Source organism: Mya arenaria, chromosome 7 (assembly GCF_026914265.1).
Source record: "Mya arenaria isolate MELC-2E11 chromosome 7, ASM2691426v1".
Lineage (NCBI taxonomy): Eukaryota > Metazoa > Mollusca > Bivalvia > Myida > Myidae > Mya > Mya arenaria.
In genome coordinates this window covers 59,033,055-59,058,782 of record NC_069128.1, presented here as the reverse complement: position 1 = coordinate 59,058,782, position 25,728 = coordinate 59,033,055, and the positions used below count along the sequence as shown (strand labels likewise).

At 35.1% G+C, this 25,728-nt stretch overlaps 1 protein-coding gene and 1 long non-coding RNA gene across 2 annotated transcripts in view; both read left to right on the top strand.

The window, feature by feature from the left end:
* Nucleotides 1-12,737: 12,737 nt before the first annotated feature.
* LOC128240376 (uncharacterized) lies at nt 12,738-14,929 on the top strand. Its single transcript, XR_008262161.1, has 3 exons — nt 12,738-12,879; nt 13,302-13,425; nt 14,393-14,929. It is a non-coding gene; the product is annotated as an uncharacterized LOC128240376 (long non-coding RNA).
* A 6,762-nt stretch (nt 14,930-21,691) lies between these two features.
* Nucleotides 21,692-25,728, top strand: part of LOC128240370 (retinoic acid receptor alpha-A-like) — a 52,910-nt gene continuing 48,873 nt past the window's right edge. Inside the window, exon 1 of the mRNA XM_052956998.1 lies at nt 21,692-21,861. The gene's annotated coding sequence lies outside the window, so the exon portion shown is untranslated. The remainder of the gene's footprint in view (nt 21,862-25,728) is intronic.

The window sequence follows — 25,728 nt, the reverse complement described above, 5'->3', positions numbered from 1 at the left end:
ATTACCTGAGGGTCCCCACACTAAGATGCAAATTACCAGAAAGTAATAAAACTAAGATGCAAATTACCAGTGTGTTCTTACACTAAGATGCAAAATTACCAGATTGTTCTTACACTAAGTTGCAAATTAACTGTGGATTCTCACACTTAAGATGCAAATTACCAGTGTGTTTTTACACTTATATGCAAATTACCAGTGTGTTCTAACACTAAGATGCAAATTACCAGAATGTACTACGATGCAAATTACCAGTGTTCTTACACTAAGATGCAAATAAACTGCGAGTTCTCACACTAAGATGCAATATTACCAAAGTGTTAATGCACTAAGATGCAAATTACCAGAGTGTTCTTACACTAAGATGCAAATTACCAGTGTGTTATTACACTTAGATGCAAATTACCAGTGTGTTCTAACACTAAGATGCAAATTACCAGAATGTACTACGATGCAAATTACCAGTGTGTTCTTACACTAAGATGCAAAATTACCAGTGTTCTTTCACTATGATGCAAATAAACTGCGAGTTCTCACACTAAGATGCAATATGACCAAAGTGTTTATGCACTAAGATGCAAATTACCAGAGTGTTCTTACACTAAGATGCAAATTAACTGAAGGTTCCCACACTAAAATGCAAAATTACCAGAAAGTTATTCCACTAAGATGCAAATTACCTGTATGTTCTTACACAAAGATGCACAATTGCTGGAGTGTTCTTGCACTGAGATCCAAATTACCAATGTGTTTTCACATGAAGATGCAAATTACCTGAGGTTTCCCACACTAAGAGGCAAATTACCAGAGTGTCTTTGCTCTAAGATGCAAATTACCAGGTTTTTCTTTTACTAAAGATGAACATTATCAGTGTTCTTACACTAAGATAAAATCCTGAATTTTCTTACACTAAGATGCAAATTACCAGAGTGTCTTTGCAATAAGATGCAAATTACCAGGTTTTTTCTTTTACTTAAAATGAACATTACCAGTGTTCTAACAGTAAGATAAAATCCTGAATGTTCTTACACTAAGATGCAAATTACCAGAGTGTTCTTGCACTATGATGCACATTAACAATGTGTTCGTGCACTAAGATGCAAATTACCAGAGTATTCTTGCAGCATGATGCAGATTAACAATGTTTTCGTACACTAAGATGCAAATTACCAGAGTGTTCTTGCACTATGGTGCACATTAACAATGTGTTCTTACACTAAGATGCAAATTACCTGAAGGTTCCCACACTAAATTGCAAACTACCAGAATGTTCTTTCACTTAGACGCAAATACCAGTATGTTCTTACATTAAGATGCAAAATTACCTGAGGGTTCCCACACTTAGATGCAAATAACCAAAAATGTTTTCACTAAGACGCAAAAACCAGTGTGTTCTTACACTAAGATGCAAAATTACCAGAGTGTTCTTGCACTTAGATGCAAATTACCAATGTGTTCTTGCACTATGATGCAAATAACCAATGTTTTCTAACATAAAGTTGCAAATTACCTGAGAGTCCCCACACTAAGATATAAATTTCCAGAATGTAATAAAACTAAGATGCAAATTAACAGTGTGTTCTTACACTAAGATGCAAAATTACCAGAGTGTTCTTACACTATGTTGCAAATTAACTGTGGATTCTTATAATAAGATGCAAATTACCAGTGTGTTCTTACACTTAGATGCAAATTACCAGTATGTACTACGACGCAAATTACCACAGTGTTCTTACTTTAAGATGCAAAATTACCAGTGTGTTCTTACAATAAGATGCAAATTACCACAGTGTTCTTACACTAAGATACAAATTAACTGAAAGTTATCACACTAAAATGCAAAATTACCATTGTGTTATTGCACTAAGATGCAAATTACCACAGTGTTCTAACACTAAGTTGCAAAATTACTGGAGTGTTCTTGCACTAAGATCCAAATTACCAGTGTGTTTTCACATTAAGATGCAAATTACCTGAGGGTTCCCACACTAAGATGCACATTACCAGAGTGTCCTTGCACTAAGATGCAAATTACCAGGTTTTTCCTTTACTAAAGACGAACATTACCAGTGTTCTTACACTAAGATAAAATCCGGAATGCTCTTACACTAAGATGCAAAATACCAGAGTGTTTTTGCACTATGATGTACATTAACACTGTGTTCTTGCACTAAGATGCAAAATACCAGAGTGATCTTGCACTATGATGCACATGCACAATGTGTTCTTGCACTTAAATGCAAATTACAAGAGTATTCTTGCACTATGATGCACATTAACAATGTGTTCTTACACTAAGATGCAAATTAACTGAAGGTTCTCACACTAAAATGCAAAATTACCAGTGTTATTGCACTAATATGCAAATTACCTGTGTGTTCTTACACTAAGATGCAACATTACCAGAGTGTTCTTACAATAAGATGCAAATCACCAGGTTTTTCATTTACTAAAGATGAACATTACCAGTGTTCTTACACTCAGATACAATCCTGAATGTTATTACACTAAGATGCAAATTACCAGTGTGTTCTTGCACTATGATGCACATTCACAATGTGTCCTTGCACTTGAATGCAAATTACCAGAGTATTATTTCACTATGATGCACATTAACAATGTTCTTACACTTAGATGCAAATTACCAGAGTGTTCTCGCACTATGATGCACATTAAAAATGTGTTCCCACACTAAGATGCAAACTACCAGAATGTTCTTCACTAAGACTCAAATACCAGTGTGTTCTTACAATAAGATGCAAAATTACCTGAGGGTTCCCACACTAAGATGCAAATTACCAGAATTTGTTTCCACTAAGATGCAAATACCAATGTGTTCTTACACTAAGATGCAAAAATACCAGAGTGTTCTTGCACTAAGATGTAAATTACCAATGTGTTCTTGCACTAAGATGCAAATTACCAATATGTTCTAACACTAAGTTGCAAATTACCTGAGGGTTCTGACACTAAGATGCAAATAACCAGAGTGTAATAGCACTAGAATGCAAATTACTAGAGTGTTCTTTAACTAAGACGTAAATTATCGAAGTGTTCTTGCAATAAGATTCACAATACCAATGTGTTTTTACACTAAGATGCAAATTACCAGAGTGTTCTTACACTAAGATACAAATTACTAGAGAGTTCTTACATTAAGATACAAATTACCAGAGTTATTGCACTAAGATACACATTACCAGAGTGTTCTTACACTAAGATACAAATTACCAGAGAGTTCTTGCACTAAGATACAAATTACCACAGTGTTCTAACACTAATATACAAATTACCAGCGTGTTCTTACACTATGATATAAATAACAAGCGAGTTCGAACGCTGAGGTATGAATAACCATAGCCGAACACATATATGTTTACGAAGACCTTTTGACTGAATCTTACAAAAGTAAAAAAATCTGTTCAGTAATGCATCTTTTCGAATGAGAAAACAACAACAAAAGCGTTGGGAACCACTTGCCATGCACTTCTGAAATACAAGGTAAGTAATCATAGATGCGTAAGAGTGACAACACAATACAAATTCCCTCCCTTTGTTATTGATTCCATCAATCAAGTCGGTGGTATTTTTTAAGGGTTTGGTAAGCTATTGTGATCGCTCCTGGTCGTTTTTATAAGCCGTTCTACATAATGCAATAATAACAAATTTGATGTTTGTTAAACATGTGTATGTATTGATTTTGAATAAGAGTGTCACTTTAAATGTACTCTGTATTATGTATAAAATCTGGCCTTGCCTGGCCTGGCACTACATAAAATGATGAGTGAACAGGCGAGGCCAGGTTATAGAACATGCCCAGATTTTGTCATGGATCCGATTAGAAAGAAAATATTGTAACCACACATTAGAGACCATATAATGCTCGATCTCAATGCTGGCCAAATATTTGTGAAATGTAATAAGTAATTGAAGTGTACAAGTTTCGACAGGCAAAGCAAGAATCTCACGAGAACTTGGACAGTTTCCACACAAGACTCAGAAAGTTTTAAACTGCACCCGAATTCAATACGCGGACTCTAAACTCGTTTCAGTAAAGATCGTAAGATTAACATTATACGTTTTCAGGCGTCACCTCGATTTTGGCGTAAACTGCGTCTTCAGGACATTTTTTGCATATTCAGCAATAATACTAAGCACGCTTGTCATTGCAATGCTGTGCTCCGCCTACTTGGAAGTTACCGTCTTGATATTGGAGTTAAGTTATTTATATAAATATGGACGAAAAAACCCAAACACTCTCAAATTCATAATGGCCGATATTCCAATGTGACTCTGATGTCCTTATTAGTTTTTGATCCGAGAGACTTCACCGCTTCTGACTCTCCCAAAGGTTACTCCAACCATTACAATATGATAACATTGGCGTAATTAACTTCTCTAAGCTGGCCCCAGTTTCATAACCTAGTTTGAATGACCCTTGTCATGAGGTGAAAGTCTCCTGACCCTAAAGTTCATGGTGTGTGATATATATAAATCATGATCATTTAAACAGATATCCTTGCATGAAGTCTGTGACATTCTGAGCGAATTTATAAAACGGTAGCTCGAGATGCATAGGATATTTTATAATGAGTCTTTGACCTTCATCCAACAAAGAGAAATTCTGCGCTTACAATAGCGTAAGTACAAAAAAATCTGCGCAACATGACATTGTATGGCGCGGGGAACCAATACTAATCATAAGTCATGCCCTAGATATGTACTGAGTTGAATGACCGATCAGACAAAAAAAATGCAAAAATAAATCGAAGGACATTCATGACGTCGCTAAAAGTGCTTTAATTAACCAATCAGAAAACCCGTTTGGTTTCGGAAAAGATCGGAAATTACGTTCAGCTCAGAGGCGTTCTGAAAGGTTGCCAAGAACTGGGCTATGTCCTCAATCTTGCTAAAAGGGTTGAACGAACGATAATGTTAAGATTGATGTGAGTTGTAATGAAAGGAAACAAAGATTATTGTGATAACGTAAATGCTGAATGTCATATTTTGGCAGGCTTTTAAATAAGTAAACAAAACAACTTGAAGACATAGCGGCTACGTTTAGGACGGAACAAATTTCTGATCTAGCTATGTCTATTGTTCAACAATATTTAAAAAAGGACCCAGAACAAAGCTCCGAATGCCTTTTATCTTTGCATGAAACATTATTTTCACAAATGAGGAGATACAACATATGCATTGATAAAGCGTACGTGAACGACAACGTTTTCTTACGCCAACTACATTACTAGACCGATATTTTAAGGGCGAAAATTGGCCCACTCATACTACATGTACTATAGGAAGGGTTCACTACTGTTACGCGATTCCCAGCCATGCTTTATTTATATAATATATTAGTTCCGTATTTCAAGTAAAGAATTTCCAAGATCAAATTATCAATAGGTACACGAACACTCTGTCAGGATATTTCACCTATCAAAATTCATGAAGGATCTCATCCTTCGAATGCAGGAGTCCGAGTCATTTAAGACGTAGTCCGGATACCGATGTTAGGTGCGCCGGATTCCTCCAACTTAAGAAGCCGCTGATTTAAATCCGGGCTCCATTAAAAATAAATTAAAGTAATACAATTATTTGTTCCAGAATTAGATTCATTAATTTACTATACACGACTGAAAACCCCACAAGGCGACGAAACCAGGTAGTATGGCATTTTAAAGTTTTTGGGATTTGGGTGTCAAAACACAAGCAGCAACTTCAACCTTTACTTTGTTCTTACCAACCCAAATGGCAACCTTACCCTAACCCTCCTTCACAATGGTGTCATTCGAGACTATTAACGTAAGTTCGAAAAGTAGTTTTGTTTTTTCTATTTTAGGTAATACTAATAACCTTGAATTTGATCTTACTACACCAAAATATACCAAGTTTTCTTTTATTACACACCACTCAAGGTATTGATCATAACCGCTGTTCAGCCTTCAGTACTTGCGACCCTGGCCTTGACCCTGCCACCCAAAGGTCATAGCATGGTACATATCCACATGGGCTTGTAAACCAATAAAATTCACTAAAACAAAACCAGTGTTTAGACTGTAGAGCGCAGACCTACTGACTTTAATACCGCAGAAGTCAGATCTACGTTTTGGCATGTCATGTTACAAGAATATAAGGGGAGGGTTACACAATGGTGTTATGTGGTTGAAAAGGGCACGAATTAGGAAACCTCTTTATTTAAATACGTTAATGAGATTACAACGTTTATTTGAACTTGAAAGCAAGCCGAAAAATAATTTGAAAAAATCTAATGAGCAACCGAGGGGAATAGATAATAATAGATACTTTCGCAGAATATGGAAACGTGTTGACTAAAAGACCTGTCTTACGTTACCTACTACAAATAGTCAAAACGTCTTCAGCCAATATCGGGTTTAATTTATTTTAATAAACTTGCAAGATGAAAGCAATGTTCATATATCCTAATGCATATCGGTCTACAGTTTCTGTTATGTAACTAACTTATTGTATTTAAGTTAACCAATTTACATTACCTATATAAATGTAATGACAGGCACTTATCAGTTACATTTTGAGGCCATTCAAAATATATTTTGGGAATCGATTTTAATTTCCTGTGAACAGAATTGCAAAAAAAGGTAAAATCATGCTTGCGCGCCTACAGCCTTCCATTTCTAATTTAGCAACAGTTACTTTGATCCCAACAATGCAAAATGCATTCCAAATAAACATCTGAACATGAGCTTGTTATACACCAAGTTTCATCCCAAAACATTATCCTGAACTCATGTTATTTGGCAGAAACCGTTTAGCTTATTTTAGTAACAGAGATCTTGGCTTTGGCCAACTATTTTCAAATTACGTCCTTACCTTAGCTCGCATACAAACCAAATGAAATTTCTATCCATCAACTCTTACTAAAGTAACTTAGCGGAAATCCCCTGTTTTACTCACGGCTAGGACGTTTATACTGTTTTGAATTTTACCATTGTTACCGATGTTTGATCAATTATCATCAACCGCGCAAGCGAAAAAAGTGAAATGTACGACATAATTAGCTGAACATGAACAGTAATCAGATTTCATAAATAAAACATTTAATCTATAGCTGTTTTGCCATCACTGTCGAACCGTTCTTAAGATTTTATGTCACGGCAAAATTTCACTTTTCATATTTGTTAAATTGAATGTACATGTTTTTATATCAGTTCTAATGCTGCAGAGAATTTTATTCCATATTCAACGCCATATAGGGTATATTTAATTTAGTGTCCGGGTACAAAAACTCTATCATATAAATTAGAGTTGTGTCAAGCGGATTCATTTTCGTTTGCTTAAAGGAAAGACCAAAAGTGTGAATTAATTGTCTGAATTTTTTTTTTATTCAAAACTCAATGTTCTATTCTATTTCAACTGCCCTGTTTCTTTCAGTTGTTCGTGTCTTTCTTGGTGAAATTTTCCCGTATCCATTATCTCCAGAGCGATGGTCAACTTCTGGCTCCTTTATGCCACCGACGGCTTGCCCCCATTTACACACGCATCATAGAACAGGGGAACAAACATTCAATAAAATATTTGCTGAGGAAAAATACAATATTATTATTAAGAGAATGAAAATAAAATTCTCGGTTTGTTTGAGACTGTTTACTGACCACCGCGAATGCATTTTAACGTTGAAACTGTCACCATCCTATGTTTTATATGTATTATTATGTTCAATAGTTGTTAAGTCATAACTTATGATTCCAAATCACTATTAAATGAATTACCTGCATACTTACTTCGTTATTGTTTCTCTACATCATAAGTGGGAAGGGCGCCTATAACTGATTCTCGAGATTTGCTTATCGCAGACAAACAATTCCCGATGATTTTGGACTTGTTTCTGATACTTTGTATGCAGTCAGGACATGAACTTGTTCCCTGTGTAAGCTCGAGTGCCTCGCTGTTGCGACGATCATGTTAGAAGTGTTGCTGATGTCGAAGGTTCTTGTGCTGGACAAGGCCACCGCCCTTGATATGGAAACAGATGAGCTCATTCAGAGAACCATTCGCGAGATATTTAAAGGCTACACAGTTGGTCGACCATCATTTACGTATTTACTAAAATTATGCAGTAGTTTGTCTACTTCATGAGTATTATGAATACCCCATAATTCAAAGCCATACATCTTGATTTGTAAACTTAAAAGTCAGACTGAGATATTTAGGTTTTAACATCCAATATTACACATCTAGAAATGGATATCACATGATTCTAGCTTTTTTATTCAATATTTTAATGATATTTGTCATATAACCAGTATAATGAAATCGTATACCTAAATATGTAAAACCGTCAACAAGTTCCTCTTTATATACCAATATCATATATGTACGAGGTCACAAGTTTACCATGATAGCTAATGGAACCATCAGAATATATGTAAATCACTGTTTCAATGGTGCCAAATTTAATCGCATGTCTGTGAAGACATGACAAGGAAAAAGAGAATATAATCTTTATACAGCTTCATGGCAGAGAAATCATTAAAACCGTGATGTCGAAAATAATGCGATATTGTTAACATAGCAATATTAAACACACCAAAACACGTTGCGGTTGATGACATTTGATTAATCCAAATATAAACTCAAAATAGTTTTAATTATCGCGCGTGAAGTTAAAATGATCTCTTTTTAATCAACTAGTCATTCATATTTCCCAGAATCGTGAACTTTGTATTATCGAATACAAAGCTAAAAACAGTACGTGTTTTATGATGAATTTGTGTGGTCTGTGTGTGGTGGTTGTAGTTCTTTATGTGGTGTTTATATGGTGTGTCCCTAGTTTATAATCGAATACAATATTTATGCGAAAAGCTACAGAAACAAGCTCAGAAGCAAAACGTTAAACATAAACCCGGTTTAATGGCACTGGGTAAACGCCAAAGACATAAGATTAAAATCACAAACAAGAAACAGGGAAGAGCAGCACAAACCTCCACAAACATCACAATGCATATATACTATATATATATATAAACTAGGTATGTTTATCAAGGATTGTTAGGTACCGCCTTGGAACGATCAGTAAAATGTAAATTTTCTGGTGGTTTAAACCAGTTTGTGTGCACAACCTCACTCTTATCCCAACAATCCCGAATAAAGTGAAAAGTTAGATTGTAAATCTTAACAACGTATGCAATTACTTGAGGAAACATTAACCCCGTTCAATGGCACAAGGTAAACGCCAAATGCATAGAACACAAAAACAATCACAAAACAGAAACATGAAGAGCACAAAACTCCACAAACAACTCTGTACATAAATACTCACAATTAAAAAAACGCCTGAAGGGGTGTTTATCAATGATTTTTAGGTACCGCCTTGGAACGGTCAGTAAAATGTAAATACTAATTAATACAAAGCTAAAAACAGTACGTGTTTTATGATGAATTTGTGTGGTCTGTGTTTGGTGTTTGTAGATGTGAATGTGGTAGTTTATAATCGAATACAAAGCTACAAACAGTACGTGTTTTATGATGACTGAGTGGTCTGTGTGTGGTGTTTGCAGTTGTGAATGTGGTGTTTATATGGTGTGTCCCTAGTTTATAATCGAATACAAAGCTAAAAACAGTACATGTTTTATGTGTCATCTGTTTGTGGTGTTTGTAGATGTGAGTGTGGTGTTTGTAGATGTGAGTGTGGTGTTTATATGTTATGTCCATAGTTCATTATCGAATACAAAGCTAAAACAGTACGTGTTTTATGATGAGTGTGTAGACTGTTTGTGGTGTTTGTAGATATGGATGTGGTGTTCATATGTTTGTGCCTCTAGTTTATTGTCGTTTCGGCCATTGCCTTGTTCCTCCAAACAGGGTGTATATTTGACTTGTCCCTGTAGTTTTTATGTTATTATTTTATATATATAATCAATACTGAGCTTATTATCTTTAAATCTTCGGATCAAATTTCAATTACTGTTTTATTGTGTGGCATTTTTGTAGCAAGACCAACATAGAAAAATGCGAAAAGATTCAAAACATAACTTTAAAAATGTTTTTAATGATTACACATTAACTTATTTATTTCTTATGGGTTCAAATGCCGTTCAATTGCCAACATTACATCTGAGCAGGGTAAGATGTATCGCTGTTGAATCTAGTTAATAACTTACGGCGTAACTAAATACGAATCTTAAAACTAACAATATCATTTTCATTGTTTTATTATTTAAGGAATGATTAGCGGGGTTGATATCAATTGGGCTGGTCAAAGTGTGTGGAGTCGTTATATTTACACCAATAATCATCGTTTCATTCAAGAACTGTTTAAAAAAATACTTCATTTCATTAAGAAAACCTTTCAGTAATCCGTTCCTACCCATTCTGTAAATAGAACGACCTGACTGTAACCGGAAACATTTTTTTCAAATGACGTAGCAATAACGCGGGAAAAGATCAACCACTTGAAATCACTTTTAAACGTAAAATTGAACCGCTTATGGCAACAATGCATTTAAATAATAATAATAACTAAACGCTTAGTTTGGATTTCCTTCCCCTTTCTGCTACGCAAAATATGTATGATTAGATGCCGGGAACCAGAACAATAAACACTTTCTAAAATGTTGATTTATATTTTACGGCATCTGCTGACACAATACAAACAATAACAAGATAAATAGTTTTCATGTATATTGTCATGCGATGAATTGCGATCCGAACATATCCAAAGATGTTGCCGAAAGGCAGTTCAGTTAAGGAATGGAAGTTGAGATGTAACTATCAGTTATTGGGCTAAAACAGATTGACTTGGTGCTCTTTGACGACCAGACAAGTTCTGCATCCACAAATTCCACATGTAAAGCTTTTTTTCTTGGAAACTCATTAATACTATTAAAAGTCAGTTTCAAAACAAAATGAATTTTGTGTTTTAAAATATTGAGTAATCGATTAAGCAGAGCCACGTTAGGGAAAATACCAGCGTGCTTCTTACAGCACTGTCATATAAGTTTCGTCATAAAATAATCAGTGAACTGCATTTATATTAGGGATTAAATCAATAAGTACGGCAAGTAAAACGTCGATCAATGACAATATGGAATAAAATCGATATATGTTTTTAAAATACCGTCACCCCATAGTTTCAAAAAATAGTTCAATCATTATCAAAAAACATGTATTTTTTTTAAATCGATAAAAATTGCACATTTCTCACATTTACAAGTAACTGCTTGAATATATTAAATACACCACAATAATAAATGTTTTTGTTTTAAAGCAAATTACTAATTCCACCTTTTATATTCAACTTAACGGATCGCTATGGTACTGTCTGTCTAGGTTGCTCATCTTCCGAGTCGGTAAAATAAGAACAAGATTCATATACATAATTATATCCGTCATATTCATTGAATGACTGGCGTCATTTTGACCACCGTGAATTTAATTTCATGTCAGCTTAAATCTGCAGGCGGTAAACATTTTTTTTAAAGTGACATAAATTTATGTTAAACATTGATAATGCCATAAAGAAATGTTTAATTGACTTTAGTTTAAACATATTTTATTCTGTTCGTATATACAAAAATAACAGTACAGCAATTGACTTTCACTGTATATGATCAACTTTTGCCAAAGATTATTTTGATTTATCTTTGAGAAATATTCATTTATATTGAATTATATAATCAATATACAATCTATACAATTACGATACAGTATACTTATGAAAATATATATAATCATAAATGGCCCCATGGCCTATCAGCTGGTACATTTGTAAGACATTCGTTATTTGGATAAATTGTTTATTACCGAAAACATATTTTGAGAGGTTCTCTGGAAAATAAACAAGATAAGAAGCAGTAACTTGTTTTGAAATGTTGGAGGCACTTGAATCATCTGCCATTTCTGGTAACATTTGGCAATCTGACCGATCCTTTTCTTCGACTACTGACTATGCTCCGATTATCGGTACGAATAAAAACGGGATTAACAATTAAGTAACGGTGAACGGAATTACTTCCCCTCTATCAATATACGCCACGCTCTATGCGAAAGAAAATAAATCAAGGTACTGTATGTATTTTAATTTGTTTTTCTTTTGAAAAGTAAACTTTTTTGTACACATTGCCAGTATGCTAGGAACATAACTTTTTGGAAGGGATAGGTAACCCTTTAGCCTGCAAATGATTATAGGCCCTACCAGGTCATTATATAAAAATATGAGTTGAAATTAAAAACGTGGCCTTATGAACTTTACGTCTTTAGGAATTTTGCATTATTTTAAAGACGTTTACCATTTGCAATGGGTCTGCATAACTGAGGCATAACAAATGCAAAACCTAGTTTCTCAACAAGACCATAGTTTTTATGACAGCACTTTTTTCCTCCTTTTGGGTGTACCTTTTTATGTTTTTTTTTCCAATGAAAAACTGTGTAAATGTCCTATAAACGTAAATTGACCATAGACTGGCAATGATTCATAGTTAAAAACTATCGTGAAATCAGAAAAACAGTTTTTATTCAGTTTGCCTTTCCAGTTGTTGCTGGGTGAGAAAGGCCAGCCTATTTTTCATCATGTCATGTAATTTAGAACTCCAGTGTAATTTTTCTTATCAATTTTGTGCCAAGATTTTAGTTTGTCTCTCTTTTTAAACCATTTTGTTAATTTCTAGGGACATTTTTTTCCCAATCAGAAAGGCCCAGCCCATTCCCAAAGTGGTGAGAAAAGTACACTATTTTTTCTGCTACCAATTTTTCAGGCTGACCAGAGATGCATTGGTATAATAACTCAACCTAATTTGGATTTGACAGATTTTGCCATTGAAGCAAGGAAAAAAACATCCAGTTGCCATCTGACAGATCATAGATATCCAGCCAATAATGAAGCTAGACTTCATGTTATATCTGGTAAGTTGTCATATCGATGTAGAGATTGATTCTTATTTTTAGCCTATCTGGGTTTTATGAGTGCCATAAAATGCATACAGCATTCAAGGCTGGTTTTTGAAAAAGAAATGCATGCGCTTTATAGCGTCATAAGAGTACAGTCTTAGGCTATGAATTTCATTTATTTTATCACACCTAGTTCTCTTTTGCTGAGTATTGAATTCAACCATCACAGTCATAGCATGAACATATTGATTGAAATATGTCGAGGGGGGGGAATTAAAATGAGTTTTATTTCTAAGAGATGTCCATTAGGGAATTATTATTATGATTATCTCATACAGCTTTTCAATATTTAGCACCTTTGCGGGTAAGAGTGCTCCAGTGGTATTGGTGTCCACGTCTCACTGACAAGGTTGTGGCCAGTTTAATCCTCATTTTAGGTACATCCTAATGGCCTCTCAAAAAAGACACCAGTGTTGGTTGATGTCCAGGATACCAACTCGAGAATGATTCATATCAGATTTTAGCTGTCGTCACATTCAAGCTAAAACAGATCAGCACCAGGTATCAATTTCTCAAAATGTAGTGTAATATTCTGTCAGATTTGGAATTAGTTTCAACTGCATGTGATTGTACAAGTTTTTATTGTAAGGTAATATTTGGTGCCCTTGTCTGACTCTAGTTTCATGATAATCCTATTGATATGCATGATAATGCATACTATTTTTTGTTTTTTTCTTCTGCTGAAACCAGATAAAACTTTTACTATATGGACAATATTAGTTTTAATTCAATAATGTCACGAAATCAAGATCATGTGAAATATTAAATTACCAGTGTTTATCAAGGTTTGGATAATGGTTACAGGCATTTGAACTTTTTGAACTTGTTATTCATATAAAGCCAGAAATAATATGCATGTGAAAACAGCAGGTTCAAACAATAATGAAATAGTCAATCAAAACAAATTCTGACACATGTTAAAATCATGATAACATTAATCATTATGTACATTTATGTGGTGACATGACTGCAAATGAGCTCAAGTATAAACCTTGCCAATACAGATGGCTAAAGCAAAAAGTGAAATAAGGCTTTTGTTAAATGACAACAATCAACAACTATGTATTGAAGGTAGAAGGCCTGTGGTTATAAATGTTCATTAAAACTTTGTTATGCATATAACATCTGACATATATGTTTTTTAAATAAGTGACTGAAGTGTGATGATTATATATTTTTATGTTTTTTTTTTATATTACTGTACATATGTGTAATATAACACTGCTCTATTCTTCAATTGGCCAGAAAATATATGCACCACATTTTTGTTCACAGTTCAATTTGAGAATACATTGGTAATTTTTTGTTATTCATCCATTTTCTTATCGTTTTCAACTCTTGATAAAGGGCCCTCCCTTACTAACAACTCCTAAACGTGTTGAATCAAATTGTGTATTACTGTATATGATAACTAGTGAAAGATCTCTATAAGGAGTGTTGAATATGTAAGGGCATATTTTTTTTTCAGGACTGCGAGAACTTCTTCGATATATCAAGCTTTTGACAAATCTGAAGTTGGACCACATGACAGCCTGATTCATTATATTTTCTGTTGTAAAATCAGCAATGCTGTTATAAAGAAATAACTTTTTTTAAATTTATAAAAAATATTTAATATGACAATTTAATAACAAAAAGGAATTATTTTTTATACAAAAAGAAGGAACAACATCAAGACCAGATAAAAGAAATGTTGTTCGAAATAACGAGAATTGACATAACAGATCTTGTTTCCATATTTGATATTAAAAAAAACACAAGGCTGGTAAGAGCTGCTTGAAACATTTTTTTTATGAAGGATGACCTTCCTATTCAATCAAGGTAAACATCAGCCATGTCAGATGGCAGCCGTGCATGTCAGCCAGCATGTGTGTGTTTATGGCCCAAGGTCTCTCTGTTTTTTTCTCATGGTCAGTAACTGTTACACACATGTCTATAGATCGTCATAATACATGTGGTATGCTCGTTACATTGTAATGTAATGGACTAGGATCAGAACGTTATTGTAGACAGGTAAATTAATGTTTATATTTATGTTTTGTTGGTTTTAAGTTATGATGATATTTGAAGGTCAAAATCAACCATGATCCCAAAAGTCTTAATGCTAGATTGTTTTTGTGTCCCCTGACTAATTGACATATAGGGGTTACTTTTGTTGGCGGCGTGGCGGCGGTTGTGGTGGCAGCCGTGGCGGTCGCGTCCTACCGTCGGTATCAACTTGAAATTTCATATGTAGATAGATCTCATTTAGGGCAAGTGCAGTGCACAAGAACTGTTACTCTTGCTTTCATATTTTCAGAGTAATTGCCCTTTGTTAATTTTCATGTTTAAGTTTTGTCCGGGGCATATTTTGTAGGATATACGAGTTATCAACTTGAAACTTCATATGTAGATAGATCTCATGGAGCGCAAGACCTGTTACTCTTGTATGAATATAGGTCATCAATGAATTTAATAATGTAATCCTAGGGCGTTTCTACATAATTGAAGCCAAGGGAAGATTTAAACAATGAAGCACTACTGTTGACAATCACTCTACATACGAAATATTTCCCTGGAGTCTTGGTGAGTGGCTCCCCCTGGTGTTACAACAACATATTTGTATTCAGATTTGTATGATAATTTCTAGATTATTCTAAATTGGCCAACTCGATATTGCCTAAATACTGTCTAAGCATATAAATGTGGTCCAGATAACAGCTGCAAGTGACAATTTTACAATAAAAGTACGAAACATTTGACATAAATCTGAACATCATTCTACATATATTAGGCCTGCAATAATATGCCAAAATCTGTATTGCAATATATTGCAATATCCAAAACAACTATTGTGATATATTGCAATATAATTGCGATATATTGCAAGATCTTATGAATTGAAATTCTGTTACTTATAAGTGCAATTTAAAGCTGCACTCTCACAGATATACCATTTTTACAACTTTTTTTTTTTGTCTTGAAAACAGCAAATTTTTGCGTAAATATCTGCAAACCAATGATAAAAGATTGCTGACAAAAAATCAGATCGCAGATTTTTATATTTCCGTTTGAAAATATTTTTTTTTATGGTTTTAAGAAAACTGCATAAAACATCAATTTTTGAACTTAAGTATTAAAATCTGCAATCTTAATTTTTTGTCAGCAATCTTGTATAACTAGTTGACATGAAATTTAGCAAAAATTGGCTTGTTTCAAGACAAAAAATAAAAAAAGGTGTCAAAACATTCAATCTGTGAGAGTGCAGCTTTAAAAACAATACACATAAAATGAAGCCATCAGTTGATAAGGAGTCTTTATTGTCAGCTGAATCTTTCGTACTGATCAATCATTGAAACATTAGAAATAATTCACTCTCACTCCTGTAGTCTGCTGTTGTGATGAATTTATTAAGACTACGAAATAATTTGAGGTGTAACGAATTCACTTGCCGCACTGGACTGCAAAATTGATTTAAACAAACAAATATATAAATCTAACATGGGGAATTAGCCATACGTGAAATCAATTTATATAAGTGTTGGTGGTATTAATTGAATTGTTTGCAACTTAAAACTTATGAGCTGTTTATTATTTAGGACTGCTTAAAAATTAAATTGATTCTTTGTTTATGCGTAGAATAAAAACATCTTAATTTGAAACGCCTTTTCATTATTAAGTAGAGCACATGTGCCTTATTGCTATTTATTGACGCCTGCGATTTCGGTGTTTCATTGTTCAAAGTGTTGACGTTTGCTTTTCGTGTATTTTTTTTTCTTTTGAAAAACATTTACGTCAACCATCAATGATTTAAAGATTTACAACTTAAAAAAAAAAAAAAAAATTCGTGGAATATTGATGTGAAGAAACTCGTATTGCAATACAATATTTTTAAATAGTATACCGGTATAGATTATTTTTGCAGCCCTAATATTGTGCACCTGACTTTGTTCTCAATAAGCATTCAATTTCTCAGTTTGCTATTTTGCCAAGGCAGTGCTCATAAATGTTTTATGGTGTGTTTTTTAGCAGTGGTTAAACTACCCTGACCTTAGTTTGCCCCGAACCCCACATAATCTGATACCTAGAGACCAGTAACTGGTAATGTGGCCCCATTTCTTTACAAGCAGTCAGGCATGATTCCCCAGGGAAACCGTTGCTATGTAATGACCCCGGGTCACCGTGGTAATAAAGGGTTAGTCAGGTCATGTGCCAGTATTCCTTGAAAGGCGGCTACAATTGCTGAATGGAGGTTTTATGTAAAGCTGGGATGATTCAACTGTAGGAATTTGAATAGAAAAGCAATTTGGGGGTGTAATTGTAAAACTATTTGAGAGTTCATTTACAGGTCAATGTTCAACGGTATGTTTTTGTAGTACAAAAAGTTTTTAGGATGGTCTAAAGTTTATATAGATGATTGGCTCAGGTGATAATAAAAAGTGTTAAATTGTAGCCCCAGGTCATATTTTAAGTGTCATCCTTCTGGGTTTAATTACACTTTAAATATGGAAATTCACCTATGTTATTTAACGCCAAGTCCTTTAACCCTATAAGGAACATCTTGGGGAAATATAATTGGAGAAATGTTTGCATTAATGGAGGCAAGGAATAAATTGTCATTTTTTCCCGTTCTGTAAAGGAGACTAACAAAGTTTGTCAGGGTAATTTGAATTAATCGCTCTTACATTCCCACTAGAACGGAAAAGCTTAGGCGTGGAACAATTCATTTGCTTAAATACATAGAAATTAGCGCAGAAATGTCCAAAGCAGAATAAATATTTGGTTTCCATTAATTGTTTGGTATGCCATTATTTGTCCCTGGGGCGGCCAGGCGCAAGGGGGGAGGTTTGTCATTGTGTAGTGCCGATCTGTAGATGTCAGTGACCACCGAAGACCGCGATCTTGATGTCCATTTGCGGTAGATCCATCACAGTCGGAATAGACAAATTGGAAGTGAAATTTCCTCCTTGTAAATGGAGCCCTCAGTCATTTTGAGAAGCCAAGATCACTTTCATTGCAGTGGATTGTTATAAGTTCTTTTGTGGTAATCAAAACTCTAGGTAAACACAAAAAAGAAGTCTGAATTACCTTCATCAGTCTTATACTATGACACTGGTAATATAACATGGACAGTCAAAACAAACTATGAATTTTAGCTCATTTTTTCTAAGAAATAAGGCAACATTGTGATAATTTCAAACTTTTAATATTACTTCTATTTAATTTATTCTTAAAATGTGTGCTTGTATGCTTGCATATTTTCAGAATGCTGTGACTCCAGTCTGCATCAATCCTGCCAGTGAGGCTGGAGAACCACCAGACCATCAAAGTCAACTTGTTGACACGTTTGTCTAAAATATGGATGATATAATCAAAAAGATGTGTATAGGTAACATGATTGTGTTCAACGAAGTTAGTTATACTGAGACATTTTTTACAAATTTGCTATGTTTATGTCCCTAGAGATCAGTGTCAAGTTTTGGGTATCCTCTGGGTTTCTTCCACACCACAGCATGAGACCACATTTCCCCATGTCATCATGCCAGTGAGAACTTTGGTTTCTCCCTCAGCATGTGACCACATTTCCCCATGTCATCATGTCGGTGGGAACTCTGATTTCTTCCACAGCATGAGACCACATTTTCCCATGTCCTCATGCCAGTGGGAACTCTGGTTTCTTCCACAGCATGTGACCACATTTTCCCATGTCAATCATGCCAGTGAGAACTCTGGTTTCTTCCAAAGCCTGTGACCACATTTTCCCATGTCATCATGCCAGTGAGAACTCTGGTTTCTTCCACAGCATGTGACCACATTTTCCCATGTCATCATGCAAGTTGGAACTCTGGTTTCTTCCACAGCCTGTGACCACATTTTCCCATGTCATCATGCCACTGAGAACTCTGGTTTCTTCCACAGCCTGTGACCACATTTTCCCATGTCATCATGTCAGTGGGAACTCTGGTTTCTCCCACAGCATGTGACCACATTTTCCCATGTCATCATGTCAGTGGGAACTTTGGTTTCTCCCACAGCATGTGACCACATTTTCCCATGTCATCATGTCAGTGGGAACTCTGGTTTCTCCCACAGCATGTGACCACATTTTCCCATGTCATCATGCCAGTGGGAACTCTGGTTTCTCCCACAGCATGTGACCACCTTTTCCCATGTCATCATGCCAGTGAGAACTCTGGTTTCTCCCACAGCATGTGACCACATTTTCCCATGTCATCATGTCAGTGGGAACTTTGGTTTCTCCCACAGCATTTGACCACATATTCCCATGTCATCATGTCAGTGGGAACTCGTGATTTCTTCCACAGCATGAGACCACATTTTCCCATGTCCTCATGCCAGTGGGAACTCTGCTTTCTTCCACAGGATGTGACCACATTTTCCCATGTCATCATGCCAGTGGGAACTCTGGTTTCTTCCACAACATGAGACAAAATTTCCTCATGTCATCATGCCAATGGGAACTCTGCTTTCTTCCACAGCCTGTTACCACATTTTCCCATGTCATCATGTCAGTGGGAACTCTGGTTTCTCCCACAGCATGTGACCACATTTTCCCATGTCATCATGTCGGTGGGAACTCTGGTTTCTCCCGCAGCATGTGACCACATTTTCCCATGTCATCATGCCAGTGGGAACTTTGTTTTCTCCCACAGCATGTGACCACATTTTCCCATGTCATCATGTCAGTGGGAACTCTGGTTTCTTCCACAGCATGAGATCACATTTTCCCATGTCATCATGCCAGTGGGAACTCTGGTTTCCTCTACAGCATGAGATCACATTTCCCATGTCAATCATGCCAGTGGGAACTCTGGTTTCTTACACAGCCTGTGACCACATTTTCCATGTCATCATGCCAGTGGGAACTCTGGTTTCTCCCACAGCATGTGACCACATTTTCCCATGTCAATCATGCCAGTGAGAACTCTGGTTTCTCCCACAGCATGTGACCACATTTTCCCATGTCATCATGTCAGTGGGAACTCTGGTTTCTTCCACAGCCTGTGACCACATTTTCCCATGTCATCATGTCGGTGGGAACTCTGGTTTCTTCCAAAGCCTGTGACCACATTTTCCCATGTCATCATGTCGGTGGGAACTCTGGTTTCTTACACAGCCTGTGACCACATTTCCCCAGGTCATCATGCCAGTGGGAACTTTGGTTCTTCCACAGCATAGGACCACATTTCCCTATGTCATCATGCCAGTGGGAACTCTGGTTTCTTCCACAGCATGATACCACATTTCCCTATGTCATCATGCCAGTGGGAACTCTGGTTTCTTCCACAGCATGATACCACATTTCCCCATGTCATCATGTCAGTGGGAACTCAGGTATCAACCACATGAGAGACCACGGTCATTTGTAAAAAATTGAATTTTGATGCTTGGAAATAAAACTGTCTCAATTATTCCTTGAAACTGGCTTATTTATGGAACATCTTTTAAAAGAGGCATTTCTTTGGATTGTAATTCATTTAAATCTTTATCTAGTGAAACAATTGTGTAAAAGACTATAGGTCGACTGTTCAGAACTTTTTAAAAGTTAACAGCGTTGTTAAAGCCATCACTGTCAACTTTCAAATCGTAATTGCTCTGGAAGTTTAATGGATACACTTGGGATTTGCTGTATTTTTTACACAATTTGAGACAACTGTTATAGCTGAACTTTGAGCAATGAAATATTTCACATATAAAAGTGAACAATGGTGTTGTTAACCATGGTGTTAACTTAAAAGATTGGCCCAATGTGTGATGTCATGTCATTTTAAAACAGAAAGCATGTGAATCTTGTTTCCATTACAATGCCTTTTATTTTAGGCTGTGAGTTGTGAATCCATTGACGTTTTCTTTAAAGGTCTGGCAGTCAGACCCTGCCTTCCACTGTCGATTTAGTTGAGATTCAAAGCACAACTGTTGAGTGCTGCCTATTGTAAGGTAAATATCATAAAAAATATGAATAGATAATTTCATAATTTAAAATCGGAATAATTTTGCCTTTTAAATTTTAACCATTACAGATGTGATTGTAGAAATCTGTTGTCAAGAAGACATCATTAGATGTTGAAATGGGTTTCTCACTTCCAAAATCACACTCATGAATTTGGAATTTCTTTGTAATTCTCTGCAATTAACATGGGGTGCTCATTATTGCCTTTTTTATAAAGATTTCTGGGGGATGGATCAAAACTTTTTTTTCCCCCCACCTGGGGGATATGGCATGTATGTATGCTTTTAACTTTTGTTAGACCATTTTTTTTTGCAAATAATAAAGTTAAATGTTATCATAATGTATAAATAACAGATCTTAATTCATCTAGAATGTTAGATTTTATTTCATTCTAATACTTTTTGCAAGATATTAATTTCAGATTAAAAACCCTTCAGGCTGAAGAAGTATTAAACTTCTTTTTTTTCCCTCATCTGTGTGTTTATATTGATGCAAAGCTATATCTGTTACAAATTACTGTCTATTTGTGATGCATGTTCAAACAATAATACAGCTATTTGAATAGGTCAAACATTTCAATGACATATTATTTCATTGTGTCTATCTATAAATTTTGTTGTCCAATTATTGCCTTTGTATACTGGGTAATAATTAGAACTGTGTACAATAATGGCTGGTTTCTCTAGTGTTTTGGATAAAATTGTATCTTGTTGCGTTTGACAGTTGGTGATTTATGTCCGATTGCCTTAAGGGGATTTTCTGTACATGGTATTGTGATTTAGGATATACACTTGTTGTATTGACTACGAGCTGTAACGGTCTGGATTTCTGTGTGGTGTTTGATGTATCGAATTGTTTTGTTTTTCATAATTGGACGGTTAACTATTAAATATTTTGATGTCTTAAATCTGCAGGTTTAGTAACAGTGAGCATATATCATTTGTATGAGATAGTGAACGGAATAAGATAAGGTGGCTTTAAAAATGGTAAGTTAATCATTTTTTGAAAATCTGTAAATGTTGGATTATAAACATCATGAAAAATGGGCACTGTTTAATGATAACAATCTAAATACAATTATTGGGAAAATGTTCTATTTTAGTGTATTTATTAGTTAAATATTAACTTGAGATAAAGTCGAGAGTCCGATGAATATCATTATTGTAAATGGTTGTAAAGCCTGTTACAAAATCTTTAACAGTGAGAATTTTGGTTATAAAACAAAGATACTTTCATTTAGTTGATAGGGAAATTGATAACATCTATTTAAATAGGAATTTGCATGGATTAAACAGTGAGCATACTTTCTGTTATGTTAAATAGAATAGCTTGTCTGTTTTCCAAAGAAAAATAGTATGGGTTTAGTGTTTTAATGCCCAAAATAAAGTTTATAGCACCCACGACCCCAGATATTCAAATAACACATAGTGCTTTTAGGTCGAGAGTATAATTGAAATCGTGTGGGTGACGTTACTGTTTTATACCATGTTATCAAAGACGGCATTCAATAACTAGTGTGTGGTATAAGTGAAAAGCTTTGTAATTTATCCGCAAGGCATTTATTGAATGGTTTTGCACATTCTATTATAAATGCTCAGATATGAATTAACACCGCCCATGGGTTTTCCTTTGGTGCTCGTACAGGGAGCCAGCTGTTGTTCTTGTTATTTTGATATATTAAAGAAAAGGGTTATCTGGTTCACTGTTAAAATAACATTACATTAACTATTACATATTTAGACTTGTTCAATAAATATTGTATTGACAGAGAATTACACACGTTTACGGAAGTCTTTCTTAGGCCTGTATAAATATGATTGTATTTATGGGAATAATTCTAACAGCAATGGTCAATAAATGTACTGAAATAATCTGGATAATGTTAAGCCATCGATTACAAGAGTGGACAGTCTTATCAGACATTGCCCTCTACTGGACAATGGTCAGTGCATTGGCTGAACATGTACACTCCAGGACACTGGCTAATACATTTGTATACAGCTAATATTTATGAATTTAATATTGAGCTCAGCATAGCCACATTGGTCACTTGTTGGCGAGTTCTTGATCGTCATTGGCCCATACAAAAAAGTTGCTGTTAACACCAAGGACCTTTTACTACTGACACACTAGTATAACAAGGGGGTCTTGATAGGAAAAACTCTTACTGACATATACTCTATGAAACTATATGTGGAGCATTTATCAGAATCAATCTATGTGAAATGAATGAACAGCAAATTTGAAAAATCCTCTGGATTGTCATTGAACCCCAACAAAAACAACTGTTGTAGCCAGTAGTCAGAGATTTTCTAAGCTAGGTAATTCTTGTTAAGTCATTATATTACCCAGTATTTTACTCAGTATTTTACAAGCTATTTAAGTCAACCATGCTTTAAATAACTAGCTAGTTATATTCGTCCATCAGTTTTACACATACATTCCTACTGAAGTCAGATTATGTAGGGCGAGTCTTTTTTGCCCAATACTTTTACAAATGATATAAGTCAATTTGTAGACATCAGTTTTGACCACTTACATTCCTACTGGAATAGCAAGATTTTGGGTCATTTTGCTAACATCATATTTACCAAGAGTTTCTACAGTTTGATTAAGTTTTGCTATACAATGTCAGTTTTGACCACTACATTTGTTAGAGAAGCCAGTGGTCAGTTTATCTAGGCCAGGCCAGTTTGATAACCCTGTACACAAGTATTGAGAAGGCTGAACTCCAGTTGAACCCGGGTTATGCAATTGACCTGGGTCACAACCCTGGAAAGTTATGCACTGGCCCATAGCTGGGTTGTAATACAGCAAAAGCTAGATGTTCACTTGGTGGATAACTGAGACTGGATATTACAAAGTTGCAGTTTTTTTGTGAAAAAAGAAGGCTAATTTGAATGTTAATGGCATGTATGTGGTGTAAGATAGTATCTTTGGTAGATGTACGCTCAGTATTAATTAGGAGTGAGATTATAAAGGATTACTTGGGAGTGTTTTGTCGAATGGATTTGTATTTGAATGGTGAGCAGCTCAAGGTGGACAGAAGGACATTTACCTCGATGACGATGTGTTGATCATGTCTGGTGTGTGCCATATAATGATAAAGGTAAATGTCCGCAGAATAAACGTTGTATTCTGCTAGTTGATCTAATAACTGCTATAACAAGTCTCTCTGCTAGTATTTCTAATAACTGCAATAACCAGTCTGGAGGGTTTTATTCATTTATAGATATGTGTTGATTGTTAGTTGCACTATAAGCAGGCATTTGTTGGCTGCAAATGGACCTTATACTATCAGATATTTGTGGGAATTGCAAATGGACCTTATACTATCAGATATTTGTGGGAATGTAAGGTGCTTACATCATTTATTTTTCCTGCATTGCAGACACAGCTCTGAGAATAATAGGCTAGTTTTTTGGTGAGTGTTTTTTGTCATTAGAGAGCTAATATTTATTGAGCACTTATGATAATATAGTAATATAATGAGGCGGTTATAAATAATAGTTCTGATTTAAGGCGGCAGACGTGGCTCAGCCCGGCGCGGACAAATTGTTCAGAAGGCCAAATATAAATGCAGTGTGCAATTCTGCGTGAATGCATTTAGTGATGGTGCGCATGTGTGAGGTTCTCAAAAACTCTGTTAATTGAACCAATTAATGACTAAATAGAAACATTGCGGTTGTTTCCATTACTTAATGGAAATCAGGCGGTTGAATCTGCTTTATGGATTTTTGGTTTTCAATTCTATGAAATAATCAAATATGAATCTGTCCATATATCAAATTGACTAAGCCATGATTCTGAACACTTGTTATTATTATTATAGGGCAATAATTATACATCATAAAAATCATGATTATTATATATTTGCAACAAGAAGTGCGTTAATACATCTAGGAAACCTACTTTTAGCTGTGGGCAAAAGCAATTGAAATAGTGTAATAGGTTTCTCTTAATTATTTAACAAATTATTTTTTGTAAGATAAAGTTCAATAGTTTGAAGGCTAATTATGTTGTAAGGGCAATTGGAGTGATGTATGTAAATTATGATAAATTTCCTCTTAATTTATATGTTTTGTTATCATTATTTTCGGTGAGGGAGAAGAAGAAAATGTTCAGATTATTTCTTATGGATCTGTTGCAGATAATTGTGTTGATTTTAATTAATGTTTACTAAGTGATTGTAATTTATAATGAGGGCGTTATCTGTAAAATACAAATGATAGTCAAAATAACGGTAACTGAAGTTTATATCATTTTTTGCTTCAATATATGATTTGGTTTATTGCCATAGCTTTTGTGTCTGTTGGACATCAACGTCACAGCAGAAAGATCAACCTTGGCCATTTTTGTTCATACAAAACTTGGTTGGAAAATAGCTCTTTGAGCTGTTGTTGTTATACATGTATATATGATGTGAAATATATTTTCTTGTATCTTGGTTCACATGTTGCAAGTGAAAATTCTAGATGTAAAACAAGGCCCATAATTGTCCGGTTAGTGCAGTGGTCAGCGCACTCCCTTCTCACCAAGGCAACCCAGGTTCTATTCTTGGCCTGGGCGCATGTGAGTTTTTGGTTTGTGGTCACCAGGCCGGATGAGTGGGTTTTCTCCAGGTACTCCAGTTTTCCCCACAACACAAGACCACACTATGGCGTAAAACTGTACAATGTTGTGATAACTTATTTCACGATCGTTGTAGAATAAATGCCTTTAAACTAAGGCTCATAATTCTGGCTTTTATAATTGTTAAGTTATGTTCCTTACCTTACTTAAAAAACACCAACCACGGACAAGTTTGGCGATTGCTGCGAGATGTCAGCTTTGTTTACATGTTTCTAAGTGCT